We start from the raw sequence: 22,066 nt of genomic DNA on the forward strand, positions 1-22,066 counted from the left end.
ACTGTATTCTTACAATAAAGTAAGCTAGAAAAAAGAAAATGTTATTAAGAAAATAACAAGGAAGAGAAAATACATTTCTAGTACTGTACATATTTACTGGAAAAAATCTGTGTTTAAGTGGACCCATGCAGTTCAAATCCCTGCTGTTCCGCGGTCATCTGTATTCCCATTTTATCGATGAGGTGATTGAAACCTAGAATTGTTCAGTTATATTAGCTAGGGAATTTCTCATTACATATCATCTATACCTCTCACTAATGAGCAGAATTCACTATTGTTTTCTGGGCCCTCTCCCAGGCAAGTCAAGAAGCTCCACTCCCAGACTTCCCGAAGAAAGACAGGTTCACCACCCCTCCTCCACTTCACGGGAGCAGCAATCTGCAAAGGGCCAAGAGAAAAAGGATCAAGTTGAGGAGACTGGTAACTCCTAGGGCTGCTCTGTGCCAGTCTGGGGACCAACCACAGAGGATCCCTAAGGCCCCCGTCCCCATTGTGATAATCCGGCAGAATCTTTGCAGGATTGAAATCAATAATATCTTATTCTTAACCTCCACCTTCAACCAGTGGGTTACAGGTAAAATTGGGGAAGAGTAGATGAGAAAATACTGGAAGCCCTCTCAGAGGAGACTCATTGACAGCATCTTCATCAGGGACACTTCTCTGGATCCCACCCTCAAAAGCCTGGGGGAGGTCTAATCCAAGTGTGACGGCACTGCAAGTTGTCTTCTATTGCAGTGAGCATCAGATATTTTATTAGAAATCATAGTCTCCTGAGCTCCATCTCCAGCTCGCTACTAGGCATTATGAGACTTAGGAAAGGAACATGCAAAGAAACAGCTTCTGCTTTCACAGAGTTTATATTCCAATTGCTAAAGTCAAGCATGTGTAAAAGTGTTCGAATAGGAGCTTATAGGCTTTGTTGAGAGACTGTGAAGACACTCCCCACAATAAATGACCCCTTGTCCACTGGGATTTACAATGCCCAGAGACTGTCAAGGACAAAAGCAACATTGGGAAGAAAGAAAAGAATTGTTGTAAAACTAAGGTGAGGAGATGTTAAATTGCCTTAGGAGTGAAGACTAGACAAAGTTAGAATTGACTTCAAATAAGGCACCCTTTAATATTTAGCTACTTTAGACATTGAGAAGATTACCGAGGAGCCATGTTTCATATTATAACTTCCTGCAGGTTAAATTGTCAATGATATGTTCAATGCACACTTGAGAAGAATTTAGAATAGTACAGAGTATGTTTAATATGACTCTTAAGAACGTGCTTAAGTCTTCCTCCTGTGTTGGTGACATGTGATGTCATTTTCATGCTGTAACGGCCCTCATGCATGCACAGAACCCAGAGAGGAAATAACCCTGATGGAATGTGTTTCCTCTTTCACTTTTGCCGTGGTTCTCTTTCAGTAGGCCTGCAGCTTTGAACATGATGCCAATTAAGCATTCTGCTGGCATTGTATTTCTCCTGTGTGAGAAATTTTGCAGTGAATTTCTCCCATAAATAATGTGCAAAATACTTTTGAATTGACCGGATTATCTAGAACTTCACTCTCAGACTCTGTTGTTCTGGCTGTCCATTGTTGGGATTATTTTCAATGTATTTATGTAATACATCAATCATGTGTTTCCAGAGGGAATTTATCGAGCTGGCAGATGAAGCACTTCTATGTGGCGGGGGTGGGGGGGGGGTGCAGAAGGAAGAGGAAGACCATGAGAGCATGTTGTATGTGCTCGTAGTTGGTGCTTAAAGGTTCCTGGTCTTCACTGTGCTTCCCCTTCCACACTGTCCTTAATTCTGGCTTCCTTTTGGCCATATGACAGCTGTTTATTATTCTGCTTGCAGTTCGTTTCTGGATGAGTTACCATTGCTCTGCCTGCTTGTCATTGTTGTGGCTTCTTCAAGTTCCCATGTGATGAGGGGAATAAAACAACAAACCAGTCTGGGCTTTGTAAAGGGCTGGACTTTCCATTCACACTGCAATTATTTTTAGAAAGCTGCTATAGAATTTAAGTTTCCTCAAACAGAAGGATTTACGTAAAGCTGTATTTTGGTGTGATTTTCTCAGATAAAGCCTTAGAAATGTTCTCTTAGAATCCCATATCTGGCGGATGGCTATATCCTGCACACCAGGAGCTTGGCCGCATCCCTGTGAGGTGTTGGTGCCTGAGCTTTCCAGTGGCCATTCGCTCTGGAGGCCCTTGAGTCACCCAGGAAGGGCTAAAAGAATATTACAGTGAACTCTGTTAGCAGCTGAGCTGGGGATGTGAAGTGATCTGTTTAATCCATACCTTATCTGGATTGTCAGTTGAAAAGGCTTAGAAAGTAATGCAATGGTACTCAGCTCTAAAATAACGTGGAATGTCATTTTACCTTTCTTTGATTCAGAAGGTCCTTTAGAATCTTTGTATCCTGGGGGAGTAGTCAATAACAATTCCGGGTCTAGAATAATAGTAGATAGAATGTCTGAGAAGCCAGGCTTTATTCTACTTAGGAAGGGATAGGCAAGTGAAAAGGGCATTAAGGTTCTTGGGCCCAGGAGAAGGATGAGAGCCCAAAGCAAAGGTGGGCGTGTTGCAGGTAGAGATACTAATATTCACCACTGTCTGCCTCTGTCAATAGCCCTCAAAGGTTGGAAGGTATCAGATGGGTCAAGGTAAGGCCTCTTCCTCTTTACCTGTTTTGGTCCCTCACCTATTAGCACCCAATTCGGTGATATACTTTGAAGTGCTTAATAAATCAGAGGGCTACTGATTTTCAGCAAAGGCTCAGGATTTTCTGGAAAGTTCTCCCTGGGATAGACCTGACATTGACCCATCTAGCTCATCTAGCTCAGTTTGCCTCTGACTGGACTCTCACTCTGAAATAGGCTACGAGAACGTATCTGATGATGCAGCATTTCCCATTTCGTTGGCCTGGAGGACTGATTAGCACATGCCATGTGACTCTGGTGTCCTGATTTGGTGCCCGGTCGCAGTGCCAGCTTCCATTCTGGGCTTCCAGGCCCATGTGATGTTGAAAATAGCATCACAATTTCCTTGTCTTAGGAGCTTTCTCACCCTTGACAAACCCATGGGACAGATGGACATAAACTTTATGGCCTCTTGTCTGTCAGCTCTGATTGAGTATTCAGTCTACAGAGCATCATGCCAGGCATCATGAAAAACTAGAGAAGAAGGAGGGCATGTACTCCTGGCCTTTGAACATCTCATCAGCTTACAGGATAGACAGAACCAGCACAAAGCAAAACACATGAACACTCAAATGTCAGCAAGACATACAAGGTCTGTCTGGAAAAAGTCCGGCCATTGTTAATATAATGAGAACAGTTTGCACAACATGGATGTAAACTGGCAGCCAAGGAGAGTGGCCTGAAATGCGCATGTGTGAACAATGATGACTTCACTGCACTAGTCAGTGGGGGTGGTAGATACTGTTGAGTGAGCATGTGTACTCTGTGGCCATCACTCCAAAATGACTGAGCAAGTAGAGCAATGAATCTGCACCAAATTTTGCATTAAGCTGGAATATTTCTCTGTGGAAACTATTCAGATGATTCAGAAGGCCACAGCTATGGGCAACTGGTGATTGGCAGCTTCATCGTGACAATGTGCTCACTCATGCAGAGTTTTTTTTGTGAAACATCAAATCACCCAGGTGACTCAAACCCTGTATAGTCCAGATTTGGCGCCCTGCTACTTCTGGCTTTTGCCAAAACTAAAATCACCTTTGAAAGGGAAGAGATTTCAGACCATCAATGAGATTCAGGAAAATATGATGGGACAGCTGATAGTGATTAGGAGAACTGTGTGAGGTCCCCAGGTGCCTACTTTAAAGGGGACTAAGGTGCCATTCTCCTATGTACAATGTTTCTTGTATCTTCTATCTTCTTCAATAAATGTCTCTATTTTTCATATTACATGGCTGGATACTTTCTAGACAGACCTTGTATATCATTTCTTATTCATAAATCCAATTAATGTGGCCTGGGAATGTATAACATTAAAGTTTTTTCTGAAAAGACTGAAGTGACTGGAGCTGGGAGAGGGTGGGTTTCTAGCATCTAAGGTTTTGTTCATAAGGAATGACCCTGAGACAAGGATTTGAGAGTAAGCAGCTTATTTGAGAAGTACTGGGAACACCAGTAAGAGGAGAGGGAAAGGAAGATAGGGGAAGTGGGCATCTAACAAAGCATGTGTTACTAAGCCAGCTATGGACGGCTGTCAACAATGGAGCTCAAGCCTATGGGGACATTCTGGGGAACAGCTAAGTACATGTATCTCAAAATTAATTCCCAGACTCTATCTGACATTTTGCTTCGGAAGGCCTGCACCCTAGGCTTTAGCAAATGACCCCAGCAAGGACTCTTATGTGTTGGTCTTTAATGGAAAGTCCATGTGTCTTACCTGATTTTAGCTGCCCTGGCAGATGTGCCCAAGAATGAGCTCCCAGAGGTTGTACCTCAGGGGCTAATTACTCTCCACCATATCACATTACATGATTTGATGTGCTCTATTTCTTTTTTCCATCCCCTATTTAGATGCTGAGTAGAAAAGATTCATAATAGAAGTGTCAGAATATGTTGATAATTTACTGATAGCTTTTATCTGGGGAAAAATGTAGGGCATGCTGATGCATTCTTATGCACCCAGGAACATAGTTTGTCCATGGAGGGAAAGGGTGAATTAAGTTGGCTTCTGCCAGGAGACAGAAGCTATACCGGCTCCTTTAGTGGAAGGAATTAGTGTGGAGACTTGTGTAGTGGAGGAAAAAGTTTTTCTCAACCTTTTTGGACCGGGTCTAAAAATTAAACTGACGAAAAACAGATGAACAGAAGAAAAGCACAGAGTTAATTAATATAAGTTTTATATGTCATGGAGCCTTCACAATAAGGAAATGAAGGCTTGAAGAAACAGTTAGACCTGTGTATTTTTATGTGGGGCATGATGAAGGGGTTGTCTTGAGGAATGTGAGAGGTTAAGGGGTCAGGGATAAGTATAGTAACCTGGATACACTTAAAAGGTCTGTTAAGATTCTTCTTGGTGTCCCATTGTCTTTGGAAATAAGGATGCCCCTTTTCTGAGGGTATAAAAAGAGCACTTCTCATATGAGGCACTTATGATCCGTTTCAGAGGAGAAGGGTGATGGGGAGGAAGTCAGAGTGAACTTCCTGCCTTAGCTGTTTTCTCAAACTCCTCCAGCTTCAAATGGTCAAAATGCCAAGGGGTTATATTTGGGGGTGGTAGGTCCTGAACACCATTACTTGTTACTCAGGTTATTGGACAATCCAGGAGGTGCAAAGGAATACTGAGGTTCACAGAGGTAGGAAATGGCAGGAAGTCGCTATACCTTTAGGGCTGGGGGAGCAAAGAGAAGACATCAGGACAATGAAAATGTACATACTTGCAGAGGGGGGGATCTCAGACCTCTGAGGAGGGAGAACTGGCTGGCTGGCTGTGCTGGAGTCTCTGAAGGGGGCAACAAGAAACCGATGCTGGGCGTATGGAGAAATGGCACAATGGAATCAGTTGCTCTCACTGGAACCAGTTGCTGCTCCCGGGGTGAAGAGTTCTCACTGGGGCCATGCTGACAGATTAGGAAGCAAGTCCTCCTGCCTCTGATCTCAAGTTTGAACCCCCCACCCCAGCAGACCTAACAGGGAACCCACTCGCCCAGGACAGGTATAATTTGTAGAGTTCCAGCACCAATATCGCTAAGTAGTGCAAGTTTGGAAGAGAGACAATGAAGTTAAAAACCAACTCAGAGGCCCTGGCTGGGTAGTTCAGTGGGTTAGGGCATCATCCCAATATACCAATGTGGTGGATTGATCTCCAGTCAGGGCGCATACAAGAATCGACGAATAAATGCATAAATAAGTGGAACAACAAATTGATGTTTCTCTCTCTCCAAAACAAAACAAATAAAAAACAACAAAAGCAAAAAAAAAAAAATAAAACAACAACTTGGAAAGAGACCATACACATGCACCTCCACACAAGAGAAGAAAGAGTGAGAGGGGAAGAGAGAGCATGCACATTTGAGTGGGCTGGCAAAAATAAGCATGTATCCAAGAGCTGGCTGGGATTAGGAGCATTGCTACTCAGTGATAGAAATAATCATAATAATAGCCCATGCATAGGAATTTGGTTCAGGGGAGAATAATGCTAAGGACCCTTATTTAGCTGGGGGTAGGGTAGTGAGTAAGGTCTAAAGTCAGGGCATTCGGGGAGAATCAGATATAAACACAGGAGTCACACACTCAGACTCCAGCAGCCTGTTGAGAAAACAGATTGGTGTCTCATCTCATGCTCATTCTGTGAGGTACCCATGAACACTGAGGGAATATGGGGTGGGGACCTCACCCCCAGCCCATTTATATTATCAGTTTCTTTTAAGAAGAGAGTAGAAAGTAACTGTAGAATGTGTAGTACTTCAGCTTAGATATTTTGCGTGCATTATTCATTTCAATGCAACAGTCCCATGAGACAGGTGATACACTCCTCATTTTATGGACAGGGAAAAAGGCTAAAGAGGTTATTAAAACTAGCCCAGCAACACAGAGCTGGTGCAGGGTGAGAGCTGGCCTTCTAACCCTGGCTCTATTACAAATCCCATGCATGACATCTTGATGTCTATTAACAGGGAAGGTACCGCTTTTGCATGTTGAACTATAGTGTAAGGTAGGAATAAAATAGTATAGATACATTGCCCTAGAAGTAAAGAGGACAAAGGGATTACTCCTAACTGAGAGGGTCATGACATGCTCCTCTGGAGAGGTGGCATTTGAAAGGGAGCTTGGACAGGGTAGGCTGTGGGCAGGTAGGATGCAGGGAGGAAGATTCCAGGTAGAGGAAGGAGCACAAGCGAAGACTCTGGCAGGGTGAAGATGTCATGAGGAGTTTGCCGTGATGGACCAAGGAGGGGCATCCACCTGGGTGGGAAGGAGTGTTTTGCCACCAACATTGCTTAGAATTACCAGTGCATGGTCACAGTCAAAGGCAGACTTAAACTTACTCTTTGTTTTATTATTGCTTTTAAATTCTTGACAGACAATGCGCCCTCTTACTTACGTGTGCCCAGGACCGACCACTCCCACCAGCCCCTGCCCTTTGTTATGCCACTGGTAACTGGCTTCATTGGGATAAGTTCTCTTGAATGCCTTTCTGTCTTTGCCTCTCTCGGTAGCACTCCAAGTTCTTCTGATTCTCAGCCTGTGGTCCTCACCGGTGTGCTACCCAACCTGTGTTGCAGAGGAAACAGGTTCTGTGGTGGGCAAAGGGATAGCCCTGGGTTCCTCATGAGTTTGGGGAAAGGAGGGTCACACGTGGAGCCAGGTACTGGCATGTTCCATTTCTGGAGCTCTTCTGCCCCTGGCAGCCTGTCTGGGATAGACACTCTCTCCAGGATCTGAATGATGCTTTAGAGTCAACAAGCCATGCTAGATTGACCCAGAGGGCATGGACCACAGGCCTGGAGGAATCTTCTTAGAGACTTGTCACTTGGTGAGAAGTCAAGAGTTTGAAGTCGAAGATTGAAATCACTGAAGAAAAGACCAGGTGGTTGTTGATATTCCTCCTACCCCAGCCCCCCTGCCCGTCCCTTGACCACCACCCCAGGGCAAAGGAAGAAGGAGGACCTCCTGCTAATTTTCAACTGCGTTTTGCTCTCTGTTATGTAGTATTTCGGTGACAAGATCCACTGAGGAGAGTTGGGGCGAGGCTGGCTGAGGTTGTCAAGGAGCTGTTTTGAGTTCAGGGGCCCACATGGCAGTGGAATGATGCTTCCTGGCCTTCCAGACCTTTGAGACCTCTGGGCGGTCTTAGAAATCACCTCAAGCCTTCTGTCAAGGATACAACCGCCTGGGGGAGTTCCCGGGAAAGGTAGCAGGTAGAGTATCCTTTCTGACTTTTATTCTCTCTGGTCCTCCCTTCCCTCCTTTCTGTGTGCCTCTTGCTCTGTTGTGTCTCTTTCTCCTCAAGATTCCATAGACCAGCAATGCATGGGTTATTTATGTTATGTTCTTTTCAACAGAGATATCACGGACTGAAAAGTGATGGGGTACTCCAAAGAGCTCACTACAAGATCTCAGAGATCACAAGCCACCGGCTGCTCTAAAGTAGAAAGCCACCATTCTGGAGAGGCAGCAGGAAACAAGCCTGGAGGAGGTGAGGAAACTTCCCTCTTCCCTCTGCCCTTGACTCCATGGACGTTTAGCCATCCCGTGGTTTGGGCCCAGGACTGATAGGCTTCCTCCTATACGTCCTTTCACAGGCTCTGTTTTGGCCAGAGGACACACCACTTTCTCTGCTGTCCTGGGGAACTGCTGAAGGACATAGAGGAAAATGCTGCCACTCCCCGGGACAGAAACGCAGCAGCTGGGACCAGGAAGCACCTTGTGCAGAACTCCAGGCAGCAGCCCTTCCTGCGAAGCTCTCTGAGCTGTCGTTCCCCACTGGACTGTTGTTGCTTTGCCGTCATCTGCATCCCACACAGTTCTGGATGTTTCTGATTAGTTGGCTTTCTTTCTTCTTTTTTCCCCTTGTCTTTTCTTTTTCTTCTCTTGGCCCTGGGAATTGTAAGAGAAGAATTGCTTTAGGAAGTATAATTGTTGCTGACATTAGCCTTGTTTATAAGCAAATTCTGTCACCAGAGATTTTCTGCTTTGCAATCCCAGGTTACCTAGTAAGTGGGGCTGCGTGATGTGATTTGTGTAGTACTGATCCTTAGATTAAAAATACATTTTCTTCCTTGCTTTTTTTTTTTTTTTTACGTTTGAATTCCAGTAATGTCCTGAATCACATTTGCTTAGCTGCTGAAGCGATCTCAATGTGCTGTCGCTTGGATTTGAAATATAATCAAACCTATATTATACCAGGGGCTCTTGCACACTATTTTATATATATGTTATGCTACAAAGAAACACAGACCTAATCGGTTAAAATTTAATCCCTGCCTGATCCTGCAGCTAGAATGGGGGAGAAATTATACACATTAAAATTGGCTTCACACACCCTGAAGAGAAGCTAACTGACAGTAAGTGGATGGTTTCAAACTGCCCTTTTCTAAGGCAAAGCCGGAACTGGAGATCAGCCGCCTTCATCAGCCGTGTGGCTCAGGTCTCTCTGTGGCTCTGCCCTTTTGGGGGAATTAGAGAACAAGGCATGCCTCTGTGTTTGGGTTTCTGGGGACTGTGCTATTTCTGACTCACGTTCTGTAACTGTGCCTCGCCTTGCAATAAAACACCTTCGGTTGACTCAGCAACAAGGTGTCTGTCAGTTTCCTGCAATGCTGTGTCCTTCCTCGTGACTCTGGAAGACAGTCCAGGGCAGACCTACGAGTAGTTGACCTGCCAAAGATCTGGTGTGGGCGCCACCTTATTGCTCCATTACAAGTGTCTCTAGAGCCATCAGTTGTCCACACATGGGGCAGTGTGTGTGGTCAACTTCTCTGCTCTTTTTATTACAGTCAGCTCTAGAAATGTCTAGTGGTGGCACAACCCTGTCAGGCCAGGGTGCTGGCATCTGGCACCACTCGCTAACTCTGCAGCGCCCTCTGATTTCTCTGAGACGCTGGGACAAGCCCCAGACTCTGTGAACCTCAGTGTCCACCTGTATGAAATGGGGATAATGACATTTCTATAGGTATGGTGACAAGTGCCTGTAAAAGGACATCACACGGATGGTACTTTCTACATTGTAATCTCACTGGAATGTGGCAGCACTCAATAAATGGTGGTCATGTTACTTTTTTTAAACAAAAAATAAAAGAACAGTTGAATTCCTTACAGTTGGGCTTTGTCTGAGAACACTGAGTAGCCTCTGAAGGCCTCCTTGCTTAACGCCGCTAGGAAAAAAGGCGAAGACTCATGGAATAAGAAGTCAGGAGAAGAGGGCCTGCCATTCCCTACCTTGACCTTGGGCAGGTGTTTTACCTTCTTCACAGAGATCACACTGTCGCTTTTGCAGAAAGTGAAATTTACCATGCACATAGATGTGTGAGATATGTTCCCACCTGTTTGCGTTTATATTGTCAAAGAGCAGGTGAGGCTCCTTCTAGATTCTGACAAAGAGGCCTCATTCACTGTGGGGAAGAACCAGACCCATCTCAGGCCTTGTCAGACTGTATCTGCCATTTTAGTAGAAAGCCCTTTGGAGAACTCCCAGCGCTTTCCACCACCACATCTGAGATTTTAGGACGAACAAGGTGTGAAGCAAAGACAGAAGCTAAGTTGATTGATTTCACATTGGGTGGCTTATGGCGTTCTCTGGTTGACATGGGATGGATTATAATCCCGCAGATATTAATCCTGGACTCTAAGCCATGCATCTTAGAAATATTTTCTACTTTCTACCACGAAGTCCTTAAAATAACCATTATTAAGCGCTTAGCATATGCTGATCACTGGGCCAAGTGCTTGACAAGCACTGACTCATTTAATTGTCACCACAACAACTGCATGAGGTAGGTACTCTTCACTCCCACTACCTGGATGAGAAACAGGCAGGAAATGGCTAGGTGATTGAGCCAGCCCCACCGGTTGGTGAGTCATATCACAGATGCGCTATGGGTCTTCCTGACTCCAAAGCCTGGGCTCTTTCCCGTTGTGCTCCGCTGCCTCCTCACAGTCGCTGTCTGCTTTTCTGGCTTCTGACTTTGAACCTCACCTTTGGAAATTACATCTGGGGCTATTAACCACCATCCTCCCCTGTCTGATTCCCACAATTATTTTGTCTTAAGTTCTTGGCAAATGTATACCAACTAATTGCAAGTGAATATGAAAAGTAAAAGTTTTCACTTAAAAATTCAGTGTTTTTAAAGTATAAAATAAAAAATATATATACTTCTGAAATGAGTGCAGATTCCGCATTCCTTACGCGGACGTCTGCTTCTATTTAGCATTCTGAGCTCCCAGTGCGTCGTATCCTGGGGAAGTCCTAACTGGATACAAGTATTGAACCCAAGAGCTGTCTCAGGGGTACATGAGAGAGCACTGACTAAGGGCAAAACAACCTTAGATTCTTGAGCAAAATGATGCTGAATCGAAACTCAGTTCCTAAAGTTGTACGAGAAAAACATTATTCATGTCAGAGGAAAAGAACCTCTTTCCAATTCCCATCCACAGCTTATCCAGAAGGCGGTGCTTTTGTGCATCTGTTTGAAGGACCCCAGGAGTTTAAAGCAGTTACATATGTGCAGGGAAAATGTACCCGATGTACTTGGTGCCATGTCCATATTCTGAGGGCTTTCTCTGGCTGGGGTACCTGTGTACATCCAGGCCCGAAGTCCTGGGCCTTTTGTTCCCCTCCCCACTGAGACTAGCCCTCTATCAAGTTGGCATATAAATGAACCAGCTCCCTCACCCTCTAGGTGGACCTACTGAAGTGAGGCCTACCCTGGTTCTGAGTTCCCCAGAGAGGTGGCAGACCAGTTGCCCCTGGTGGGAACTAGTTTGTTAATGCACTTTTGTTGGCCCCTTTTTCCTTCCTTGTCTCACGCCCACACTTCTTAACCAGGGTTTCCTGGGAGCATCTCCCCAGTAAGTAGTCAATTTGCACATAAATTCCCATCTTAGGGTGTGCTTCTTCGGGGAGTCCAAGTGATGAAATGTCCCGGTGCTGGCCAATGATAGGAGTAATAGTGTCCCAGAGACAATAACAGCAGTAACCTTCAGGACTAGGCAGTTTCCCACCTTGTGCTTCTACTGGTGCCTCTGCTATGTTAGCAGCTGGAAAGGAGACCTTATAAATCCGAGACCCACATGCCAGAGACCAATTTCCTTCCTGTGAAACAGGCATCTCCACAGGTTATGAGATTTTTTTTTCCTTAAAATGAAAGACTCAACAAACATATGAGACCGCCTTCAGAATCACCTGATAGCAAATCAAATTACAATTCAGCAGCTAGAACAAGTAATTAAATACAAGTGGGTAATGGGAAAAGGAGAGAGTCATAATCCTAAAGCCCACTTTCACCTCTCAAGGACTCCTATTGGCCTTCGAATAACTTCTGCTTCAATTAACATTGATTGAGTCCGCCTAAAGTGCCCGGCTCTTGTCAAATTCCATTACAAGAGGCTCTAAGACACTCTGTCTGCCAGCCTTTGTTCTGCGAGGACATTTTGGTAGGAATATTGAATATTGTGTGGAGTAGCTAAGGCATTGATCAAGCCTTTTATACAAGAGGTTTGCCTTTTCTGGCAGGGCAGTTTTGTAAATGAGACTTCATCTTTGAAAGTTCAAGTTATGATGCTCTAAGAAACGTGTCAGACTGACCCTCTACTGCTTTCAGAGATAGATGTTGAAAACGTCAACCCTGTAAAGTAAGAAAATGTGCCCTCATCTTTGTCAGAAGCATCAAACGCTGAATTTATTTTTATTGTTCTTGGGAGGAGGACACACAAAGAAACATATTTCTTTTATGGGGTTCTCTGTAAGGACTTTGATGTTTATGTTACCAAAGACATAAATGAAATGATAGTACGTGCCAGAGTCTGCCTTATTTCTTGTCTCACTCTTTGCTAAGGTCTTGGAGGGTGGAGCTATCTATGTTTTATACAAGATTGGGGTAGGATTCTGATTAGGACAAAAAAAAATCAGAGAATAGCATTGTTCTTAAGATCTTAAATGGCCAAGGACTTTTTATACAGGGAAAAACGCTTACTACTATTGGTACGTTTTTCATGCCCACATTTTAAATCTCATTAATTATTCTTTTTTAAGATTTTATTTATTTTTTAGAGAGGCGAAGGGAGAGAAAAACAGAGGGAGAGAAACATCGGTGTGTGGTTGCCTCTTGCGTGCCCCTTACTGGGGACCTGTCCTGCAACGCAGGCATGTGCCCTAGACTGGGAATCGAACTGGTGACCCTTTGATTCGCAGGCCAGCACTCAATACACTGAGCCACACCAGCCAGGACTAATGATTAATTTTTTTCACTAAACGTTAAAATGCTACTTCTGCCACTGATAAAATATACTTTATGGACCAAGTCATCTGAAGTATTTAAATCGGATTACAAATTTGAGTAAACACATTCTCTTAAATATTTCAATAAAATCTCTACCGATCTCACTTAAAAGCCTCACAAACTTTAGAAGCAGGCATCATGCACAGGCATACATGCCAGTAATCACGGTGGAATTCAATTCAAAATGTATATTCCTACGTTGAACTGATTAAGACATATTTATGCCATGAGCTTGCTTCATATCTTTATTATTTATAAATTTGTTTTTTCACGTCCCTGTTTTTTTAAAAATAATTCCCAGTGTCTGTACTTTCCTGGAGTTAACAGCTGTCTCACTAGACTCCAGAGACAACGAACGGAGTCCTAGAACCCCGAGTTTACAGAGTTGAGGTTACCAGCCACATCCAGGAGCACAGTGGGTCTCTTCAAAGTTGATTCGGTCCTGGGCTGCTGTTTGCCAGCCTGAGTGTTTCCTTAGGAGTCAAGGTTCAGTTGCTGTGTCAGCGAATTGTTGGAAGCCCCTGTCTTACACTAGTGATGCGGAGCGCCCCCGAGAGCTGCCATGTCCATCAAACCCCGGTCCCAGGCAGTGAGTGTTTACTTCGTGATGCCTTGGTTTCTCAGGAAGTTTTAATGAAACATCCGAAAGTCTCTTCATCCTGGGGGAGAAAGGAGGAGGAGTCTGGTCAGCTGCTCGTGCGTCAGCTTCCAACACGCTGCTGGACTCCGCTGGCTATTACGGGTGGCCTTAGGGTTGGATCGCTGCTTTGGTCTGTCAGGAAAAGTCTCCAACTTCTCACGAGTTGTTTGGCTTAAAATTCACGGTAGCTTTTCCTTTCTATGTACTCACAATATATATATACACATACATTAAAATGTACATCAAAGTACCAGAACTTTTATATATATATATGTAGAATATAAATATATGTATAAATATAAGTATAACCTACTTATTAAAATATTTATAAAAATATGCCCTCTGATTTTAAATTACCTTTTGCTATACCTTAGACTTTTTCCATGTTGAATACCATTTTGGACTCAAAGCCTTTCCTAGACATAAGCTACTGGAGTGAACTGTAATATTCTTGTTGCTTAAATTAGTACAATGTGGGCACTTCCTTACGTATTCTCCTCTGTCTTTTTAGCATTGTCCCTGAGACATTTTTGAAAGTCTCTGGCTTAAAGGCAACAAGATATGCCATACCCATATTGATTTTCCTCTGCTATTAGCTAAGATTTTAGCCCTTGAGAAGCCCTGATTCCTATTAGTAGACAAAAGCATTAGAATTGCATATCGGTTTTATCCTCGTGAACGTGGTTATAATAGACAAAATCACACTCCTTTTGACCACTGTGATGGCAGTGCAGGAAGAGTATGTATCTTAAGATCATAAATCTTCTTTGCTATTTTCTGATATGAGTGCTAATATTACCTATTGTAAATTTTTATCTAATCTTGCTTTTTAATTTATGTTTTAATTTTCAATTGCAGTTGACATTCAATATTATATTTAAGGTGTACAATCTAGTGGTTACATGTTTATATAATTTACGAAGTGATCTCCCCAATACCTCTCGTACCTACCAGGCATCATACACAGTTATTACATAGTTAGTACAATATTATTGACTCTATTCCCTACTATGTACTTTACACCCCTGTGACTATGTTGTAACTTCCAATCTGTGCTTCTTAATCCATTCACCTTTTTCACCCAGCCCCCAGCACCCCTCTCAATCTGGTGACCAGATTATTCTTAATATTTATGAGTCTGTTTCTGTTTTGTTTGTTTATTTTGGTTTTTAAATTCCACATATAAGTGAAATCATAGGGTATTTGTCTTTCTAGGTCCACCCATATCGCAAATGGTGAGATTTCGTTTTTTTAATCAAGTAATATTCCATTGTTAATATTAATTTTTAAGATTTATATTTACTATACCATGCCCTCTTGTATTACCCACTCAAACTATAATCATACTCCCTTCTCGTTATTTGCATTAGATGCTTTATTGATCACTATTTTGTAGTTCTTTTATTGACAAACATAAGACAGGATCCAAGTGCTGGTGATGAATACAGTAGTAAGATCGCTTTTCTTATCTGTAACAGGAAAGCTCTGATGAGGTTTAGGATTCAGATTTTGTCCTGTGGGCAATGGAATGGTCCTTGGAGTTTTTACGATTGGTCTAAGACAGTGTTTGTCAAGGTAGAATCCCAGGGTGGGCGGCGGAGTTAAAACACAAGTTGCTGGGCCGCTCTCCCAAGTTTCTCATCAGTAGGTCTGGGGTGGGGCTGGGAAATGCGCACGTCTCACAAGCTCCGGGTGGCTGTTGCTGATGGCTATGAGACCACACCCTGAGGACCACTGGTCTGAGGAACATAAAGGAAGGTTTGCTGGCTAGGCAGGGCTAACCTTTGGAGCCTTGAACTTTGAGCCTATTAATCAGGTTGAAGATTAAGAAAAGGTACTAAGTAACAACTACTAGGAAGACAAGTCCTTAAGTTATAAAAATTGGGATGATGATTGTGAATCTTGCATATTGAACCAAGTCCACCTTTTACTCCTTGTTTCCACTCTCTTTGGACAACACTGCTTACCAACTGTAGATCTCATATAGAGACTAAAGTGCAGGGAGAGAGAGAGAGAAAGAAAGAGAGAGAGAGAGGGAGAGAACTCAGTTTAAAGCAACAGAACTCCATAATTCATATAGGGAATTATTTTCACCATAAATGAACACCAATGAAATTTTTTCCAAAAAATGATTTGAAGGGTGAAAGAATTCACACAAAGGGATTTTGTATCTTTCAATCCAGATCATGTCTTGATTTTATTCTAAGGTTGAAGTGTACAACTTGTCTCCCTTACCCGACATCTGTTATAGGAGAAAGTCTGTCTTTCAAGTGTTTAAGCAAGTGCCAGGTATGCTGTCACTTCAGGATGAATAATAAACAGCCATAATGAGTGGATGTTGTGGGCGACATTAATAAGACATCTGCAGTCTTGCAGGAAGACTCGTGCTGGAAGATAAATAGATGCATTTGTTTATACTATTGTTAGGAACTTGAACTTCTGACACCCAGCACAGGTGTTCAGTTTATTTGGGAGCTACCTGACAAAAGTCCTTTGTTTCCTTACTCCTCTGCCTGCCCCCTAAATGTAACATTCTTCAAGGTTCTGCCTTCTCTCTTTGTTCCTTCATGTCTGTGTTTTTCTATGAGTGAATTATTCCACACACTTTAAATTATTATCTCTAGATGGGATGACTTTAGGGTCTACCCTCCCCCCAACCCCGCCAAAACAACACCCCCAAACAAAAAAACCTTGAGAATTTTCATTTCCAACTCCCTGTTGGACATATTTATTCACATGTCCTTCTGGCCACTCAAACCACCTGCCTGTGACAGGACTCAGTACTTCCCCTTCGCAATTCAACTTATTCTTCTTTTCCTTTCTCCCAGAATATAAGCCACATTATTTGCCATATTGAAATCTCCCTCTTCATCATCACAGACATCCACAGGATTCAACCTCCAATATGTCTCTGACACTGATATCTTTATTTCATCTCTTACTGACAAAACTGTCTCTTAGGCACCCAATGCCGCCTATGGTGGTTAAAGCCTTTTAAATGATTTTCTCATTTTCAGTCCGTCTCCACTGCAATCCATCTTAAATATCATTGCAACACAAATGTTCCCAGAGATGGTGTCACTGATTATGACACTATCCTGGTCTAGAATCTTTCCTGACTCTCAGCGTGTGAGGAAATGTGTTCAAACTCCTTGTCATGCCATTTCAGACTTTCTAATATGCAGCCCCAACTTACTTCCTGTATCTTCTCTCTCACTACTCACTTATGAACCCTCTCACTCCATTGTGTATTATCAGTCTTCAAAGATGCCTTTAAGTGTAACCTTTTGTTTGTGTTATTCCTTTTCCATGTCATCTCCTTTCTCTATCTACTGATCCAACACTTTTGAAAGATGCATAATGAATATTACTTCCCTCCAGTACGTTGCCTGCTTCACCCCTATTACCGTTAACTTTTTTTTTTTTAACTCCCAAGTGACTTTAGAGAACTTTTACTTCAGACTTGTGCCTGTACCTGGTTGTTATGACCGTGGGGAATGTTATTTGTTGGATCCAGAATGACCAAACCTTGCTGCATATCCATATGGGAAATATTGAGCTGGACACTTTTGACAAATGCATGCTGTTCATAAGCTGCCAAATATTGGAGAGCTCTCTCTTGGCCAGACACTGTGCCAGGCATTGGGGCCACACTTATTTAGGCTCTCATGGAGCTTACCATATTTTGTTGTGTAGTGAGCACTTTTTTGCCCAAAGTTTTGAGGGAGAAGTGAGGAAGCACATTATATATGGGTATAATGATTACATACCATGGGTATAATAATGGGCATAACAGTCCCATGTATAATGTGCACAAAAACGTGGGTGCTCATTATACACGGGAGAGCATTATACATGGCCAGTATGGTATGTTCTGGAAGATGGACAAACACAAGAAATAAACTGACATTGACTGTGATTTTTACTATTTGAAAAACAGTGATGTTGAAGAGATTTGTGGGTATAAATTGTGTGGATGTAGTTAGCAGGGATTATCTGAGTAAATGACAATTAAGCTTAGACTTGAAAAGTGAGAAAAAGCCAGCCAGAGAGAGAACTGGGGAAAGTGTTTTAAACTGAGAAAGAGTATATGAAAAGCCACGAGGTAGGCATGAGCCTGGTATGTTTATGGTAGAGATGAATGGCTAGTGAGATGGAATAGAGATGTGAATGGAAGTTGTATGAAATGGGACTGAAGGAGAAGGGACCTAGATTGTGTTGGGCCTTGTAGATTATGGGAGAGAGTTTGGATTTCATTCTAAGCATCATGGGAGAACATTAAAGAAGCCTAAAGAATGCCAGTGTTCTATGGGATTGGAGTTATAGAGGCACAAAAGAAGAAGCGAGCAGACTGTTTATCATGCTAAGCTGTTAACACTCAAGTGTTATTGGAAAACTCTAGGTTGGGTTAGTAGCAGCTGGCCTAGAGTTGGGTCTCAAAAATTCCTTTTGCTCTGTGGTCTAGATCAAAGCAAGTCAACTTACCACCTTGGCCTCTTTCCCCACTGGCCACACCTCACCTTGGTTCTTAATATCTTATGAGTCCTATGGTAAGAAAAAGCAGGAAAGAATAAAATCAAAAATAAATAACTCATTGGAGTACAAGGACCGTCTTATACAGTGACATGGGGAAACTTTCAAAAGACGGAAATTCTAAAAAGAAAGGCCATCCAAAGAGCCCAGGCTATGTGGGCCCTATTATTTTTTACTTTTTTTTTTGCTCATAACATTGTAGCTTCTGTGTTACAGCAAAACTCTGAGCTCTGTCCACAAGGCTGAAGAGTGACCTTGGCCTGTGTTCTGGCAGCATCTCCTCTTAGGGATGGACAGAAGAGGGTCTCGAGCGTTTTATAAAGGCATTCAATTTTTTAATTTCCTTTTTAGGGATTTCATGCATATAATTTAATAAGGCAAAAATGTATAATTGCTAAATGGAATCAAGTATTTTTGTCAGCCGCTGTCTCTAATCAGAGACTCAGAGGTAGTCCCAGTCTAGTTTGTGCACTGTTAGGAGATTATGTTGTTTTCTTGGGCTGAGGCTGACACCCTCGCACCTTCTTTTTTTCCATAAATGACTAACTCTGTCGTGTGACTCACTGGAGTAATCCCTTTCAAAAATTTTAAAGGATCTAACCATTATTTGAGAACTCTGATCTCTTCAGAATTTGCTTCTTCAAGCCTTTTTAAACATCACTTATTTTGAGTCTCGTGACTGCTGGATCTTTCTATCTGACTAATGATCAGTTAAGATTATAGGTTTCTTGACGAACAACGATAACTTAATATCATCTTTTCCAGATTAAAAAGAATTTTTTTCCATCCATCATGGCCTAATGAATCACTGTACTATTGACACAACATGTGTACTTCGCTTCAGCCAGCTTCTAACTCCTGCATTAGAATCAAAGGTAAAGAAGGAGTTGCCTGTGACTTTAAAACATCACCGTCTAACAGTAGTGAAATCTCAGGAAAGGAATTTTTAAAAATATCACCCAATGCTTACATTTTCTCTGAAGAGTTGCTGCCAAATGATGCTCCAGCTTCCCTTGGAAATCTTCAGTTTCAGGGAAGTCATTATCATCCATGGCACTCAGTGCCATCTCTGGGGAGCTCATCCTTGTTAGCGGGTGAAAATGTGTGTCTCTGGGAGTTTACCCATGGATCCCAATTCTAACTCAGGAAACTCAAACTCCAATGCCTACAGAGGCTCAGCAGATAATACACGTGAAGTTAAACAATCAGGCATTAAAATGAAACAAGTTCAAGTGTTATAATAAGTGGCATCTGCTATGTGGCCACAATTTAGTGAATACAACAGGGGGTGGTAGGGACCCTAGTCAACTGAAGAGCATGTCACTTTTCAGCTCTCATTTGTTGTTTCTCTGGAGAAATGTGTGCCAGATACTCTGATTTCTCTTTCCATGAGATGAGAATGTGGAAGTTTTAGGTGGCATCTCCTGACTTTTAAATTGGCAACCGTTTCGAAACCTTTAAAATACTCTGTGGGCCAACACTCTGGGGGCTAAATAACACATCTACAGCTAGATCTAGCCCATGGGCTGTTAATTTTTAACTCTTGTTCTAAGCTCCACAGCCGTGAGGAAGGAATCTGAATTCTCCTTCATTTGATGGCCCATCAGGCGTTTGAAGAAGGAATCATCATCACTCTATTTCAACAGCACTTCAGCCAAACTCACGTGATGTTCCTGACCTCATCAACAAACACCTGCTATGACATAATTATGTTTAGATGACAATCTACTAAATTTATGAAAATTTCAAGGGTGATACTTAGAAAACCTTTGCAAAACTATGTTACCTATATAAAAAAATTACTCTTCCAGAAGACTATGAGAACACCAATATAAATCCAAATCTCATTGAATGGTGGAAATTTCAGATTGAATAGGGAAAATATTTGGGAAAGGTTTCCTCAAATCAGCCCCCAATTCCATCTCTACAAATCTTTAATTGCTTAAAATGCCTAGTCCTGTGTCTGCTTCCTATGGTAGATAGTCAATAAACATTTATTCCTTCTTTATTTTCCATTTGCCTTGCCATCACATCCACTCTCTGCTCTTATATCCCTGACTTTGACAGGAAAGGCTGATTCCTCTGAACCACAACAGCCAGGCTCCAAATGCCTTCCAGTAGGGTTTGGCATCAGAAAGATACCAGAGAGCCGAAGGAGAGAGAGGTCAGGTTATTCCTTCCACGTTGTCTCCCTACTTTGAAGCCCCATCTCTGACAATAGCCGTGCCTTGGGGTGGTCTCAATGTTTACCAGAGACCCCTTCTGCCTTGGTTCCAGCTCTGGTGGAGTTCCTGTAATACTTATTTTCTCCTCTCAGCTCTTTGACTGTAGGAGTAAAGGCTTCCTAATGCTGCTACCGTCTGGGTGCCTCAACATCCCTTGGTTGCTCCCTTACCCTTGCCAACAAGTACCTCTGTCTCTCAATTTGAAACATTTGGGGCAATTTTGGTTTTCCGCCTCTCATAGATACAGTGTACTTTTCCGTTCTCCTTAGCCCTTATGATGCTATCTCTCCATTTCTATTTGTATAAACAATAGGAACTTGTCTCTAAAGAAAGGTGTTTAAATATGTAGTCAGGAGTATTCACTCATATTTTCTTATTTCACTGTCTTGGCAAACGAAGGATTTTCGGGGGTCAGTTACTCCCCATAGAGTCATGTGTCAACTTACTAAGAGCCATCCCCTTGGTCCATGGAGTACAGGGATATCTGCCCCGCGGATTCTGGGTTTGAGCCTCTTATGGCACTGGAATTTGGTCCTTTGGCCGCACACTATATTAGGGGCTTTGGCTAAGTCCACCCCTAATCTCTTTCTTCCATTTGCCACATGTTCTTCAATTATGGTCCATCAATGGCTTGGGGAAGACGATGAACCAGTTATGACAGTGTACTATAACAGGCCACCTTCTCCAAACAATTTTATGGACATTAAATGTCAGGAACCAATAAACATAGCACTAGCCAGTCCTGCATATGTAGAATCCACTTAGAAGTAATTAGGGAGAGATGAGTAGAGGTTTTATGTTTAGAAATTCAGAACATCTCTTAGCAAAATGCATTTTCAAAACAATATGGGTTTTAAAATCTGCACTAATAATTTTAATATGGTCTTATCTTTAAAGCACTTTCTAAGTACTAATTCTCCCAGCATGCTTCTGAAGTATGTATTATTACCAAAGGTGTTTGCCAGCCTGGGCTATTTTAAAAATGAATTAGTATCATGAATAAGCATTCTGTTTTTACCTTAATATTTAAATTGGATTTGGGGGGTTATCATTTAAAACTACAGAAACAAAGCAATTAAAGTTTTATTCATTAGATTAGGATAGAAGAGGTTATATGTAGACATTTTATAATGCCACAGTCAATGCCCTTTTCTTTTATGCTGTATATTCCTATAGAGTGTTCTTCTAGGGCAGGGATTTAGCAACCAGCAGGAATTCTGTCCCCCATGGGATACTGGTAGCATCTGGAAACATTTTTGATTGTCACAAAGATGGGGAGAGAAGGCAGTATGCTACTGGTACCCAATGGGTAGAGACCAGGGATGCTTCTAAATATCCTACAATGCACAAGACCTTCCCCCACAACAAAGAATGATCCAGTCCAAAGTAGGAAGTGAAACTGAAGAGACAAAAATGTAAAGGGTGTCCACAGAACACAAATTAATCCCATTACTTGATGATCACTTCCATGCCGTGACTTCATTAAATAACTAGTTCTGGTTTTAGTATGTTGAGATTGTAGACCCACATTTATCTTCACTAAAACAGATCCTCTATATTGGGAGAACCCTCTAATTGGACAAGCTTTCTTTTTTCTTTTCATGTTTCAATCAATGACATTTACTGTGCACCAATACCACCTGTAGAGATTTCAAAAGGACAGATAAATGCTGGGTCCTATCGCAAGAACTTTGAT

The 22,066-nt window shown here is 42.4% G+C and overlaps 1 protein-coding gene and 1 long non-coding RNA gene across 4 annotated transcripts in view; both read left to right on the forward strand.

The window, feature by feature from the left end:
- The window catches only part of LOC128781488 (uncharacterized), a 48,753-nt gene extending 37,999 nt beyond the window's left edge, over window positions 1-10,754 (forward strand). The window contains exons 2-4 of the long non-coding RNA XR_008427470.2: window positions 7,685-7,893; window positions 8,038-8,171; window positions 8,278-10,754. This is a non-coding gene — a long non-coding RNA (uncharacterized lncRNA). The remainder of the gene's footprint in view (window positions 1-7,684; window positions 7,894-8,037; window positions 8,172-8,277) is intronic.
- RBMS3 (RNA binding motif single stranded interacting protein 3) overlaps window positions 1-22,066 on the forward strand; it is a 1,231,630-nt gene that overhangs the window by 189,464 nt on the left and 1,020,100 nt on the right. The window lies entirely within an intron of this gene.

This window comes from Desmodus rotundus, chromosome 8, assembly GCF_022682495.2.
Source record: "Desmodus rotundus isolate HL8 chromosome 8, HLdesRot8A.1, whole genome shotgun sequence".
Classification (NCBI taxonomy): domain Eukaryota; kingdom Metazoa; phylum Chordata; class Mammalia; order Chiroptera; family Phyllostomidae; genus Desmodus; species Desmodus rotundus.